At 46.7% G+C, this 13,489-nt stretch overlaps 1 long non-coding RNA gene across 4 annotated transcripts; it reads left to right on the top strand.

Annotated features, from left to right (window-relative positions):
• Positions 1–3: 3 nt before the first annotated feature.
• On the top strand, positions 4–11,249 carry LOC114105619 (uncharacterized). 4 transcript variants are annotated; one of them, XR_011704624.1, is made up of 5 exons: positions 4–175; positions 7,701–7,786; positions 8,197–8,410; positions 9,343–9,501; positions 10,603–11,249. It is a non-coding gene; the product is annotated as an uncharacterized lncRNA (long non-coding RNA). The 4 variants fall into 4 exon arrangements; XR_011704622.1 differs by having other exon boundaries at positions 4–487; XR_011704623.1 differs by having other exon boundaries at positions 4–487; positions 10,329–11,249.
• The last annotated feature ends 2,240 nt before the right edge of the window (positions 11,250–13,489 follow it).

Here is a 13,489-nt window from a genome sequence, read left to right as displayed (position 1 = left end):
CCGGAAGTGTGGCCTGCCCTGCCGCTCTAGGGCTGGGAAGACCGAGGTCTCGGTGGTTCCAGACCCTGGCTGGTTCCCTGGGGACTAGGAGCGGATGTGGGAAGGTGAACCCCACGCTCTTCCCCTCCTCCTTTCCTGGAGGTACAGTCCTGAAAAGATCCGGCGGTGACCTAAGGTATCTACAGGGGTGGGACTTAGAGTTCCGTGCTGTTGGGCACCCTTTGGAGGCCGGTACGTTGGCGCCTTGGTCGAAAGAGTAGGTAAGGCGCCGGGTGCGCGCCGAGGAGCGTGGAGTGCCGGAGGACGCGGCCTCGGTCTTCTCAGGAAGGAAGGTTGAGGTTCCCCAAGGAGGAATTCTGGCCCCCTCTCCTCCGAGCCAAGCCCCCTTCCTGGATGACCGTGGTCCTGGACAGCGGGGGGTGTTCCAAGGTGGAGGTGAAGGATGAAGACCTACGCGGAGGAGGCGCCCCCGGCCGGAGCCGAGGAGGTGAGGCCAAGGCGCGTAACCTCGGCGACTGCGAGGCAAGGAGCCCGCATCTGGCATGGCGCGCCTTCCCTGGCTTCTCTGAAGCCCGCGTTAAGTGGTCAGCGAGCAGCCGGAGGAGGCGGCGGGGGGGTGGGGGGTGTCGTTTTTGGTATTGGGGATTGAACCTACAGACGCTTTAGCACTGAGCTCCATCCCAGTCTTTTTTATTTATTTGGAGACAGGGTCTTGCTAAATTCCTGAGGCTGGCCTTGAACTTGCGGTTCTGCGATTACAGGTGGGGTTTTAAGGGGCATGCCAGCACAGGGGAGTAAGGGTAGCCTTTACACAGCGGACAAGTCTGACGCTGGTCCTGAGTCGGCTGAAGAGTCGGTGGGATTTTTCTAGGCTCAGGGACTTGGCAAGAAAGTGCAGTGGCCTGAGTCTTGAATACTGCTGGCCTAGAGTTCAGGATCCTTCAGAGGCAAAGAGAGAGGATTGAGAGGATAGGAGGGATTGGTTGGGCTTGGAAAAAAGAACCAGAAACGAGTGAAGAAAGATCAATCCAAAAAAAGAGGTTTTGGTTTTTCACTCAAAATAAAACCTGTGAAACAAGGAGAATAGATAGGACAAAATAGTCTGGTTGGACATGGTTAGCCCTTCATCTGATGAAGAGGGAGTGGGTAAAATTTAAGAAGCAAGACAAACTTAAAACTACTGGGCATGGGCTGTGGCTGTGGCTCAGTGGCAGAGCGCTTGCCTAGCACGTGTGAGGCACTGGGTTGTATCCTCAGCACCACATACAGATGAATAAATAAAGGCATTGTGTTCATCTACAACTGAAAAAAAAAATTAAACAAACAAACTGCTAGGCATGTTTGAAAACAGCCAGAGTCAGAGTTTGATGAATGATCTCATGGATCATTAATATTAGTCTTCTGCAAGATTGGAAGAGTAGTGAAGGGTAGTCCTGAAGCATGTGGGTTTTAAGCCTGACTGCCTGCTGTCCAGTTTGGGCAAAATGTTTAATTACTGGGTGTCCCATTTTTCTCATCAGGAAAGTAAGGATATTAATGTTAATAGCATTAATGTTTCTGAGGTACAGATGTTTTGTACTCATTGAATTATTTCAACTCTCCAGTCTTTATTGAGTAGGACCACATAACTAGCCTTTCAAATGTGAGACAGCCATGTGCACCACTTCCTTCAGTCCTCCAGCCCTCTCAGACCCTGCTACAGCAGTCTCCAGGAGCTTCATAGTGGCAAGGCCATAAAAGGGAAGTCTCTGAGTCCCTGAATCACTACGGCACAGAGCCACCCCCCAACACTACCCAGCTTGTGCTGGATTTTACAGGAAGAGTAAATTAAAGCATTTACAGTTTTTTAAAAAATTTTATTTATTACTGCAGCCCAATCTAGCCTATTGCAGTTACCATATTTCATTAATTCTAATGTACACATTTTTATTTCTTAATATCTGAAATTGTGACATGTTACCATCAGTTGCTTCTTGTCATCACTGTCAGCCAAGATTAAAATCAAGTTCTTCCAGCATTTATTTCTGCATACTACTTGGGAACACCACCATCTATAATTCTTTTAATTAAGTCTATACTTTTTAAAAAATAATTTTCAAGTTGTTGATGGACCTTTATTTTTTTCATTTATTTATATGTAGTGCTGAGAATTGAATCCAGTGCCTCGCGTATGTGAGGCAAGCGCTCTACCACTGAGCCACAACCCCAGCCCGTAAATTCTCTACTTTTAAGACAAGTTTAATTAGGGATAATTCTGATATAATAAAACACATCCATGGTGAGGACACTCAATGACTGTTAGTTAAGTTGAAATGATCCTAGGTGCACCCCTATAATCCCAGCAGCTCAGGAGGCTGAGGCAGGAGGATCTCAAGTTCAAAGCCAGCATCAGCAATTTCGTGAGGTCCTAAGCAACTCAGCAAGACCTTGTCTCTAAATAAAATATGAAAAAGGGCTAAAGATGTGGCTCAGTGATTAAATGCCCCTAGGTTCAATCCAGTACCAAAACAAAAAACAGAAACAAACAAACAAAACCCCACAAAACAAAAACCTGATCCTAGTTTGAGGGCACTTCTGCCAACCCCTTGCATCTAGCCTGGGTCTACCTCTATTCTACCCACTTCCTGTCTGAAGATTTGCTTTCAATAGAAACTTCATGGAGCTGGAATCATGACAGTACAGATGTACTGCACTCCATATATGCATTCAACCTGTACGACTTCATTTTAGTATTTATTGTAATATGTTTTCTAGCAACAACTTCACTTCATCTTTATTCATCTAGGAATGTATTTATTTTCCCTTCAATTTTGAAAAATAGTTTGAATATGGAATTTTTGGCAGTTTTCCCTTTCTTTGATCATGTCATTCTACTGTCTTACCTCCTCCATAGCTTTAGGTATGTTGTTAATCCTGTTGTCATCAATAATCAGTTGTTAATCCTGTGTCATCCCATTGTGATGAGTAACTCCTCCCCTCAAGGAGTGGTTTTCCTGTCAGGACAGAGTTTCTTAAATCTACAGAGTGTGTTTCGCAGGGGGTGGGGGGGTGGTGGTGAGGTATCATTCGCATACAGCATGAGTTGACAGTGGGAAGTCAGTTTTGGGAGGAGTGATTCTTCTCCTGTACAGGCAGCACCTTGGAAGAGGGCTCTGCATTTCATTTTCTTGCACCTGCTCAGATCAAGTCAATCTGACCTACACTTAGAGTCAAGTTGAAACCTTGACATGCACATGCAGGTCACTTCAGGCTGGCTGCCTGCCTCTCCTCCTGGACACCAGCCAGTCACTACTCTGTAATGGGAGGAAGGCACAATCCTGACCTGCTCAACCACTAGCGGTTGTTTGCTGAACGCAGGTCACTGAAGGGCCAATTTGCCAAGACACCTTGACCTGATTTGTGAATTTGTGATTTGATTTGTCCACACCATTGTTTTTAGATACAATCTTCCTAACTGCATTCTCCAAATGCAACTATATTATTCCTGTAAATAGATCTCCTGAATGAATTCAGTGAATAGATTCTTCTAAAAAATGGGACCATGTTCCTTTTTAACACTTGAAAGAACAATTCACCAAATCCACTCATGTCACATTCATCTGGCAAAGAAACATTTGGAATGAGTTTGAGACTAGATAGCTGCCAATGTTGATTGCTGTTCTGCTGCAAGGGGAGGCCAGATGGACTGTTCAACACCACTGAGAAACTTCAACTTTTATTGCTTTTGAAATAATGTATCTTTATCAAAGCTTGGTAACCTGTTGCTAAATCTTTTCCATCCCCATGGGGATGGATACAATGTTAAAGTCACCATAGTACCATTGTCATGCTGACTTGCCCCATCATCATCTGAACTTTGTCTCAGAAGCATTCAGAATTTGGTTTTATGAGAGCATTTAACCTGCAATTTATATTATTAATTTTACTGCTTTTCACAGTTCCCATTACACTAAGCAATGAACTCAGGAGAACACACCTCCTTCATTGCTGAGTAGAATCCCCTGGTGTTCGTGTACTGAAGGGTGAAATTCCAGGGAGCAGGAAGCCGCATCCCATTATCAGTAAGGGAAAATGAATGGCATCCCTCTGTGGCACATACTTCAGGTTGCTCTCCCTCCACACACTAGGAGGGTCTTATTTACAAGGTAGCAAATGCCAGGGTTGAGTAGCACAATGGGGCCTTTCAGACTAAGCCACTTGTGTAATAGTTTTCTCTTGCGTAGAAAACAGTCATGTAGGGGCTGGGGTTTCTCTTGCATAGAAAACAGTCATGTAGGGGCTGGGGTTGTGGCTCAGTGGTAGAGCGCTTGCCTAGCATGTGTGAGGCACTGGATTCAAATCTCAGCACCACATACAAATAAATAAGTAAATAAAGGTCCATCAACAACTAAAAAATATTTAAAGAAAAGAAAACAGTCATGTAAGTAGCAGGTAGCATCTGTTTTCTTTGTTTTAGGAGAATTTTTTTTTTTTTCAGACAATTTTTAAAATTTGTTCTTATTAGTTACACAAGATAGTAGAATGTATTTTGACATATTTTTCATATATGGAGTATAACTGTTAAACCATGATGCAAAGAAAAGACCACTGACTCCAATTTTAAATCAAATTAAAGCAAGCTTATATTGTGTACCCAAATAGAGCTGGCCAGTGGCTGTCTCACCCAAGGCTTTGAGCGTGCTAAACAAGCCACTCTATCACTGAGCTATACACCCCCCAGCCCCTTTCCTACCTTCTTAGATAATTCCTTAATCATGTGGGAGGATGCAAATGATTAAGATCCTAAGTCAGCTCCTCCTGAGAGTTGCACACCCCACCATCTGCCCCTGGCCATGCTTTTGCCTTCTCCAGGGTCTGTTGGTGCAGACTCAACTCAGGCTATTGGTTCTGCTGCAGATTGCTCTATCAAATGTTCAGCTGTGTTAGATGTGTATGACTGTAAGTCACACAAAAGTAGCTACTCATGACTTTTAACCATGACAATTGTTTGAGTTCTCATCCGGAGAGAAATACAAATTAAAACTACATTCAGAGCCAGGCATAGTGGTACACTGCTGTAATCCCAGCAACAAGCTGAGACCAGAGGATCTCAAGTTCCTTCCAGTCCAGGCTCTGTAATTTAGAAAGACCTTCAGCAATTTATTTCTCACTGGACCCTGTCTCAAATTAAAAAATAAAAAAGGGCTGGGATGTAGCTCAGTAGCAATGTGTCCCTGGGTTCATTCCCTAGTACCTCCTCAAAACCCAAACACCTAGTTTCCCCATCAATGGGTGTGGCACTGTTATTTGTCAACACGGGGTGTGGGGAAAGCAACTTTTTGTCCAGCTAGTGGCAGAATTGGGGCAGGGCTCATGGCCAGTTGGGCACACTTGGGTAGCAAGTCTCAGCATGAATACTGCCAGACACTGCCCCAGCAATTCCCCTTCCCCCAAGTGTTTAGGCATACAAATAAAACGTGTATAGGATTTAAACGTGTCTGTGTTCGTGGAAGATTGCCAGTGACATACATCCTCAGGCCTTTAATTTTTTTTTATTTTGGGCTGGGGTTGTGGCTCAGCTGTACAGCGCTCCCCTCGCACGTGCCAGACCCTGGGTTCGATCCTCAGCACCACATAAAGATAAATAAGTAAAATAAAGGTATTGTGACCAACTACAACTAATATATATATATATATATATATATATATATATATATATATATATATATATTTTTTTTTTTTTTTTTTTTTTTTAATTTTTTATTTTGACACAGGGTCTCCCTGAGTTGTGAAGGCTGTCCTCGAACTTGCCATCCTCTTGCCTTAGCCTCCCGAGTCGCTGTGATTACAGGGGTGCCTCTGCACCCAGCACAAGTTAATTATATTTCAATAAAGCTTATAAACGATTCTAAAAGAGCTGACGTCTCATTTTCCAGGTGGCAAAGCAGAGGCAGTCTGGAGGACAGGGGGAGGGCCTGCTGACCAGTGTCTGGGCTTCTGATTGCTCCAGAAGGGTTAAGAACCGGCCAGAGCTGGTTCACCTACTCATTGGACCCCAGCTCTCCCGGGAAGGGATACTGGAAGGCAAGGATCTGATGGGGGCCGACTGTCGAGGCTCAGAGGTGTGATCCAAAGGCCAGGGTGGCCCAAGGGAAAGCGAGCCCTCTAAGCCTATGAGCAAGTGCTCAGGTAGCTTACAGCTCCGTGTATGGGGTCTGGGGGCAGGACCACGGGGGTCCGGGTGTGACTCGGGTTATTCACTGTCCTGAGATGCAGGCCAGGGGGCGTGGCCTGGTGCAATGGATGGGGCGGACCCTGGGATGCTGGGTGTGGCCAGAAAGGGAACTTGAACCACGACTGGAATCAGACTTGAGCCGCAGGGGCGTGGCCAGGGGTGGAGAGGGATGCGGGCCTGAAGGGCGTGGCTGGGGGAAGCCACCACTAAGGAAGCACTAAGTGCTGGGCGCTGGGGCGGAGGGCGCAACCTGGGGCGGCCGAGGGTAGGGCTGGACCCGTGGAAAGTGAAGTCCTGGAAGGAGCGCGAGGGGTCGAGGGCGGTGACCCTGAGACGGTGGATGTGGCCAGGGCTGGAGGCATGGCCCTACAGGCCGGTGTGCTGGCAGTCCCGGTAGCGCCCCGGAGGAGAGGAGAGGCGGCCGAACAGAGTGGGTCTGGCGGTTCTGCCCGTCTGGTCTCCGTGGATCCTTCTGGGGCACCAGTGCCCCCACTGTTCTGTGTGCAGTGGGTGTGCCTGACAGAATCAAGGGTGTAGCAGGCTGGGGGCGAGGTCCTGTCTCCACCAGGATGTCCCATTGCGCCGCACTTAGACTGCCCTCCCTTCCTTGGAACCTTGGCAGGCCACGGAGACGAGTGGGAAAATTGAGGACCTGATACTGACCTTGCCGCCTGCCCAACCGGAGGCGAGGTCCCACCTGCTGAATCTTGCTGCACAGGGCTGCTCCAACCCCTGCTGGCCCACATCTTCTGCCGCCACCGCCACCGCTGGCCTTGGTGAGGCTGCAGTGGGCTTTGGAACCCGAATCCACTGGTTGGCACCAGACCCTCTGTGGAAATCAGGCCCTGCTCTGAGTTACTCCATGAGATATGGAACAGTAGTTTTCAAGCATTTCCTAGCTCTCAGTTACTCCATGTTGAAAAGCAGCAGTTTGCCATGAGTTACCCACCCCCCCTCTTTTGAGTTTTTTTTATTTTTGTTTATTTTTTTAAGATTTTTTTTAGTTGTAGATAGACACAGTACTTTTATTTTACATATTTATTTTTATGTGGTGCTGAGGAATGAATTCAGTACCTCACATATGCTAGGCAAGCACTCTACCACTGAGCCACAACTCCAGCCCTGAGTTACCCATTTAAAAAAATATATTACTTTCTAGTTGTAGCTGGACATAATACGTTTATTTTAATGTGGTGCTGAGGATCAAACCCAGTGCTAGGTGAGTGCTGTATCACTGAGTCCCAACCCCAACCCCAACCCCTTGAGTTACCCATTTTAAGTGCTAAGTTAGAATGACTCTATACCTTGTTTGTACAGATAACCCCCATCTACCTAGCACTACCATAGGTGCAAACTGATATATAAAAAGAGACACCCCCCCCCCAAGACTGGAACTGGCAACACACTGACCCTATTACTTGATCATTCCTCATGAGCCCTGCCCAGGAAAATTGCCACAGCAAGATTCTCTTACTTTCTTTCCCAGGAACTTCAGCTCCTTTGGTTTCTCCTGTAGGCAAGGACTTCAAGCTGACACTTTGAAACTGCCTGCCTTCCATACCTGTGCCTAGGGTAAGTTCTGACCTCTGGCCCATGACAGATCTGACTATCTGCAGTGATGCTTTTGTATTTTCATCTGCTCCCTGCCCATTTGCTCGGTGAAGTCTCCTGTAATCCGAGGCTGCCTTAATTTAGTCTTTCTGTATTTGTTTAAAGTGTGGTATGTTACTTGCACCTTATAAATGTTAGTAATTAAGACTGTAATAAAATAACCTGTGATCACCTGGCTCATGACTACCAAATGACTGACCCACGAGTATTCAGTGAATTGAAACCGATGAAGGTGTGAGTTTATTGTTATTCAGTAAATTCTGACATTGTAGAAAGACACAAGTGGTGTCTGACCTATGCTGACTGCATAACTAGGTCAAGACAACCTCCTACACCGGGTCGGTTGCTCTGAAGTCACTTTCCTTCTTCAGGGTGGAGCTGGGATCCTTGGCAGGCTGACTCTCGGAAAAGCAGCCTTCCCAATTCCAGGAGGAGTGTCCAGGGCTGGGCTCTGCCAAGCTAAGAGCAGCCTCTAGAGGGCCGGACCCAGGGCCCTACGCCAGAGTGACTAAGGACTCCTCCGGGCTCAGCTTCGGTGACCACCGACTTGAAGCCCTCCTGATGTCCTAGAGCGGCGCCCCGGAGGTGGGGGGGAGGGAGCGGCTGCTTCCGGGGGCTCAGGACTGGGGGCGGGGACGGACACTCCCGGAGGGTGTACCTCCCGGCGCAAGCAGAGCGCGCAGCGGGTTTGGAGCCTTCGGGCTCCAGCTCTGGGAAGAATGTGAGGCGCTCAGAAAGAGGGGCCAGGGAAGGGCTGGGGCGGTGCTCGCGGTCTCGGGAGCCCCGGAGGGGGCTAGACTAGCTCTAGGCAGTCCGAAGGTTCCTTAGCAGATGGATGGTTTAGCCAGTATTTTCACCCTCCTTTTGTCTGTTTTAACCCCTCCCAGCAGTGGGAGTAAAACTCCTTGTCTCCGCCTCTGCCACGGAGCTACATTCCCAGCTGTTTTTACTTTCTGGATGCTACTGTTTGCAGCACAGAAGTTCTTGATATTGATGTAAATTGTACATATTGTGTACATACTTATTATAGCTTATGTAATGTACACAATTATGTTAAAAGTACGTATGTTATGAGTGGTCTGAAATGGAGAAATCTAGCCCATCAACGTGCATGATCTCACTGTGAGGTGAGAACACCCTAACATCCATTCTGGCAGTTTTTTTTTTTTTTAATATTTATTTTTTTTTAGTTTTCGGGGGTGACAACATCTTTGTTTGTATGTGGTGCTGAGGATCGAACCCAGGCCGCACGCATGCCAGGCGAGCGCGCTACCGCTTGAGCCACATCCCCAGCCCCATTCTGGCAGTTTTTAAGAACACAATACATTGTTAACAGTAGTCACCAGGTTGTACAACAGACCTCTCCAGTTTTCCTCCTAACTGGAACTTTGTATCCTTTTACTAATTTCTTCCTAAACCTTTTAGTTTGAACTAATTTCAAATTTATAGAACAGTTGTAATAAAGCAGAAAATTCTCAAATAACTATTCAGATTCACCAGTTTTTTTTTTCTTGGAGGGGTTACTGTAAGATCCTTACATTGATGCCCAAACCTGGGACGGGGGATCTCCCCGTCACCCAAGGCAGAACCGGCTCCCAAACTCTGAGCCCAACTGTTCCTGTCGTAGTCCACTCCTCTGATCACCTGCCTGACATCCACCACTGACTCGCCGATCGGTGAGTTCCCCCATCCCATGAGCGCCTGAACCCTAACTCACCAGAATGAGGGAATTGACCGTTGAGTGTCCGGCAATCCCTCCGGGAGTTTTAGGGGTAAATGCACCCCACTCAGACCCGTCTCTCTATCAAAGGGTAATAAGGCCCACTGCCCACCAGTCTCAAGGCATCACTTTTATGTGAGACAACTGTATACCGCTGTCTGCCCCCTGACTGGAAACAGGCACATGTATTCTTGTTCTCCTGTTTCCCTATAAAGACAGTTCCAGGAGATACAGAAATACCAATCCCTCTCATGACACACATAAGACCCAAAGGGCGATCCAGTTCATACCTCTCCTCACTACTTTAGGAATTACAGCAGGCTTGCCAATGGCTACAGCAGGTTTGACTGCCTCCTCACATACTATAATCAACTGTCCAAATCATTCATAGATGACCTCCAGCAGGTGATTGAGCCCATACTTACCCTCCAAAATCAATTAGATTTCTTTGCAGCAGTAGTCCTACAAAACCACCAAGGCTTAGATCTACTCACAGTGGAAAAAGGAGGCCTCTGCCCATTCTTACAGAAAGAATGTTGTTTTATGTTAATCAGTCAGGGATAGTGAAAGATAAGATTAAAAAACTACAGGAACAACTAGAAAAAAGAAGGCTGCAATTGGTACAACAATCCTATTGGGACCTCTTCACAAACCCCTTATCTGCTGGAGTCTCCCGATGCTAGGACCTCTAGTTGGGATCTTTTTATTCTGTGTCTTCCTTCTTTGCATTTTAAATTCCTTCAAGGACAAATTAACAAAATCTCTAACCAAACTTTCAATCAGTTCCTCCTCAGGGATTACCAGCTACTTGCCAATGAGCTGGACAACACTTATGTCTACTCATACTGAAAAGCCTCCACCAAGTGCTGAAAGACGAAGATACCAAATGACAACTCCACCGAAGGGCCATCTCTACCCCACCATTCCAAAGAAATAAGCCCTTGGTTTTTAGCCATATATGTTCTAACCTGCCTTCTCCTGAGCATAGGTCTTTTTATCTACCAGCCCTGGATGACATGCCAGAAATTAATGCTGTCTCTTTTGTTCCTTTTCGTAGCTGCAGATTTGTGGCTGGCACTGTACCTCTGATCCTCCTCTTAGTGAAGATGACACCTGTTACCCTCCGATGCATGCAATTCTTACAAGCCCTATGGGAAGATAGTTGGCTTATCTCTCCCCCTGGGCCACCCCAATGAATGGCTCATTATATCCAACAATTTGTGGTTGCAGGGCACGTTCATGGACTTCTCCCCGGAGGAAATCCATGTTTTCAGCACATGGATGTGGGGCCTCCTGGCCCTCCTTCTCCAACCAACTGACCTCCCTCCCTCTAAACAACACCCCTACTCAGCAGGAAGAAGCCAGAACTAGTATGATGCCCCCAAACCAAAACAAAAAAGGGAGGAATGTTGGTAAAGATGGCGCCCGAAGTGCATCTCTTCCGGGAGTTCAGGTCCATGATGCACTGAATGGCGTGAACTACCACCTAAGTGGCACAAACCATCACCTCCAATCCCTGAAATGGCGCAAACTGTGACCTCCCACCCCTAGGAGACTAATACCCTGTCCTGCCCAGAAATGGACCCTTGGTCAATAAAGAAGTAACAGCCAACTCCCCATGCTCATTCTCTCTCTCTCTCCCCCACTTCTTCTCTTCTGTGACCGGCTGCTATGGTCCCACTAATAAAATCTTGGACAGGTAAATGGTTGTTTGGCTTGTTAAATTTACGGAGCTTTCCCGCCGCTCCTTACAGTTACCAGAGATTGAACCGAGGGGTACTTAACCACTGAGCCACATCCCCAGCCCTTTTTACTTTGAGACATGGTCTCTAAATTGCTGAGGCTGACCTTGAACTTGTGATCTCCTGCCTCAGCCTCCTGAGATCCTGGGATTACGGGCTGTGCCACTGCACTGAGCCAGATTCAGTAATTCTTCATTTTTGCTATATTTATAATTTCTCTTTTTTCCTTCCTGTGTGCCTTCTCTTCCCTGCTTTTCTTCTTTTTGGTGGTGGTGGTCAGGGGAGCATTTTTTTTTTTTTTTCCCTGTGGTGCTGGGGATTGAACCCAGGGCGTTGTGCATGCAAGACAAGCACTCTACCAACTGAGCTATGTCCCCAGCCCTATTGTTTTAAAAGATCTGATTCTAGATGTTTTTAATCACTCCACATGCTTGTTTGATGTTCCCGTTGAACTCTGGTCACCTTGGCCTCCCAGCTCCATCTTCTTGAGTCAATTCTGTCAGGTGCCTCCTGGTGCCAGTGGGTGGAGTTTTTTCTAGCTTCACCTTGATACAGCAGGGATAGCTCTTTGGGGCTGCAGCTTCCACTGCCACCCTAGAATCACCCCAACTTCATCATCTCTGCAGAGGCTGTAAGCAGACCTCACAGCTGCCAAAGCACCAGTTTCCAGGCGTGGCACTCTTGAGTTTCTTTATTTTTTGGTTATACATGATAGTAGAATGTATTGTGACATACAATACATACATGGGAGTATAACTTCCCATTCTTGTGGTTATACACAGAGTTTCTTTTGTCCTAATTTTTAACCATGGGGGTGTCCCCTCACTGTCTGGATGCTCAGCCAACCTGCTGTGGATCCTGCTAACATCAGTTTCAGGGTCTATAGTAAATAAAGGCCAAATTAGGCCAGCCCTGCCAAAATCTTCCCTCCCCCACAAACATGGTATGTTTGGGCATTTTGAGAGGGACCTCACTGTGGGCTCTCCAGTAGGTGAGGAAGGAGATTTTTGTTTGTTTGTTTTTTACAGTATTGGAGATTGAACCTACCACTGAACTACTTCCCCAGCCCTTTTTATCTGTTTTTTTATTTTGAGACAAGGTCTTCCTAAGTTATCTAGGCTGGCCTCTTGCCTCAGCCTCTCAAGCTGCTGAAATTATAGATGTGCACCTCTATGTGCAGCAATAAATTATTTAACCCAGCATATTCCTGAACAGAACAAGGCTGAGTGCTGTGTAGTGTTTCCTTTTCTCCCTCCCTCCCTCCCTCTCTCTTCCTTCCCAAAACATCCTAGACACGTATTCTGAATCATTTGCTAGAGAGAAAAGGTGTAAGAGTGGCACATGCCTGTGATCCCACTATTCAGGGATCACAGGCTGAGGTAGGAGGATATAAGTTCAAGGCTAGGCTGGGTAATTTAGCAAGACCCTGTCTCAAAAAAAAAAAGAGCCAGGTGTGGTGGTGCATGCCTGTAATCCCAGCAGCTTGGGAGGCTGAGGGAGGAGGATCATGAGTTCAAAGCCAGCTTCAGCAACTTAGTGAGGCACTAAGCAACTCAGTGAAACCCTGTCTGTAAATAAAAAAAATACAAAATTGGGCTGGAGATGTGGTTCAGTGGTTGAGTGTCCCTGAGTTCAATCCCTAGTATTAAACATAAAAAAGGGCTGGAGATGTAGCTCTGTGGTAGAGTGTTTGCCTAGCACGGGTGAGGCCCTGGGTTCAATCTCAATACCAAACAAACAAAAAACCCTCACAGAATAATAAAGGGCATATGACAGACTCTGGCTACAAAGAGCTCCCAGCATAATGTAGAAGTAGGTAGAAAAAGTGAAACACGATGGTTGCTATGGTGATGCAGAATACAAGAGTGGAAGCTACTCCTTAGATCAGATGCTGTGCCGGAGGTCAGAAAGAGCTCACTGCCACCTCCATGCTTTGCAGATCCTTCCACTGGGACTACATCCAGAAGAGGTTCTGGCTTTAAGAAATTTATAGCATGAGACAGAAAACAAGTTAGGGGGAATAAGTGGAGCGAACCACAGAACCAATGTCAAACCAAACACAAACATGACCCCAAGTTCCCTAAGAAAACACTAAGGGGCTGAGTATGTGGCTCAATAGCACATCCTAACAAGTGCAGGGCCCTGGGTTCATCCCCAGCACTGAAATACAAAACAACACGGTAAGAGCAGAGGCACTAAGGA

The sequence above is a fragment of the Marmota flaviventris genome, chromosome 15 (genome assembly GCF_047511675.1).
Source record: "Marmota flaviventris isolate mMarFla1 chromosome 15, mMarFla1.hap1, whole genome shotgun sequence".
Lineage (NCBI taxonomy): Eukaryota > Metazoa > Chordata > Mammalia > Rodentia > Sciuridae > Marmota > Marmota flaviventris.
The sequence above is the reverse complement of the archived record's forward strand: the minus strand, read 5'-3'. Positions and strand labels throughout refer to the sequence as shown.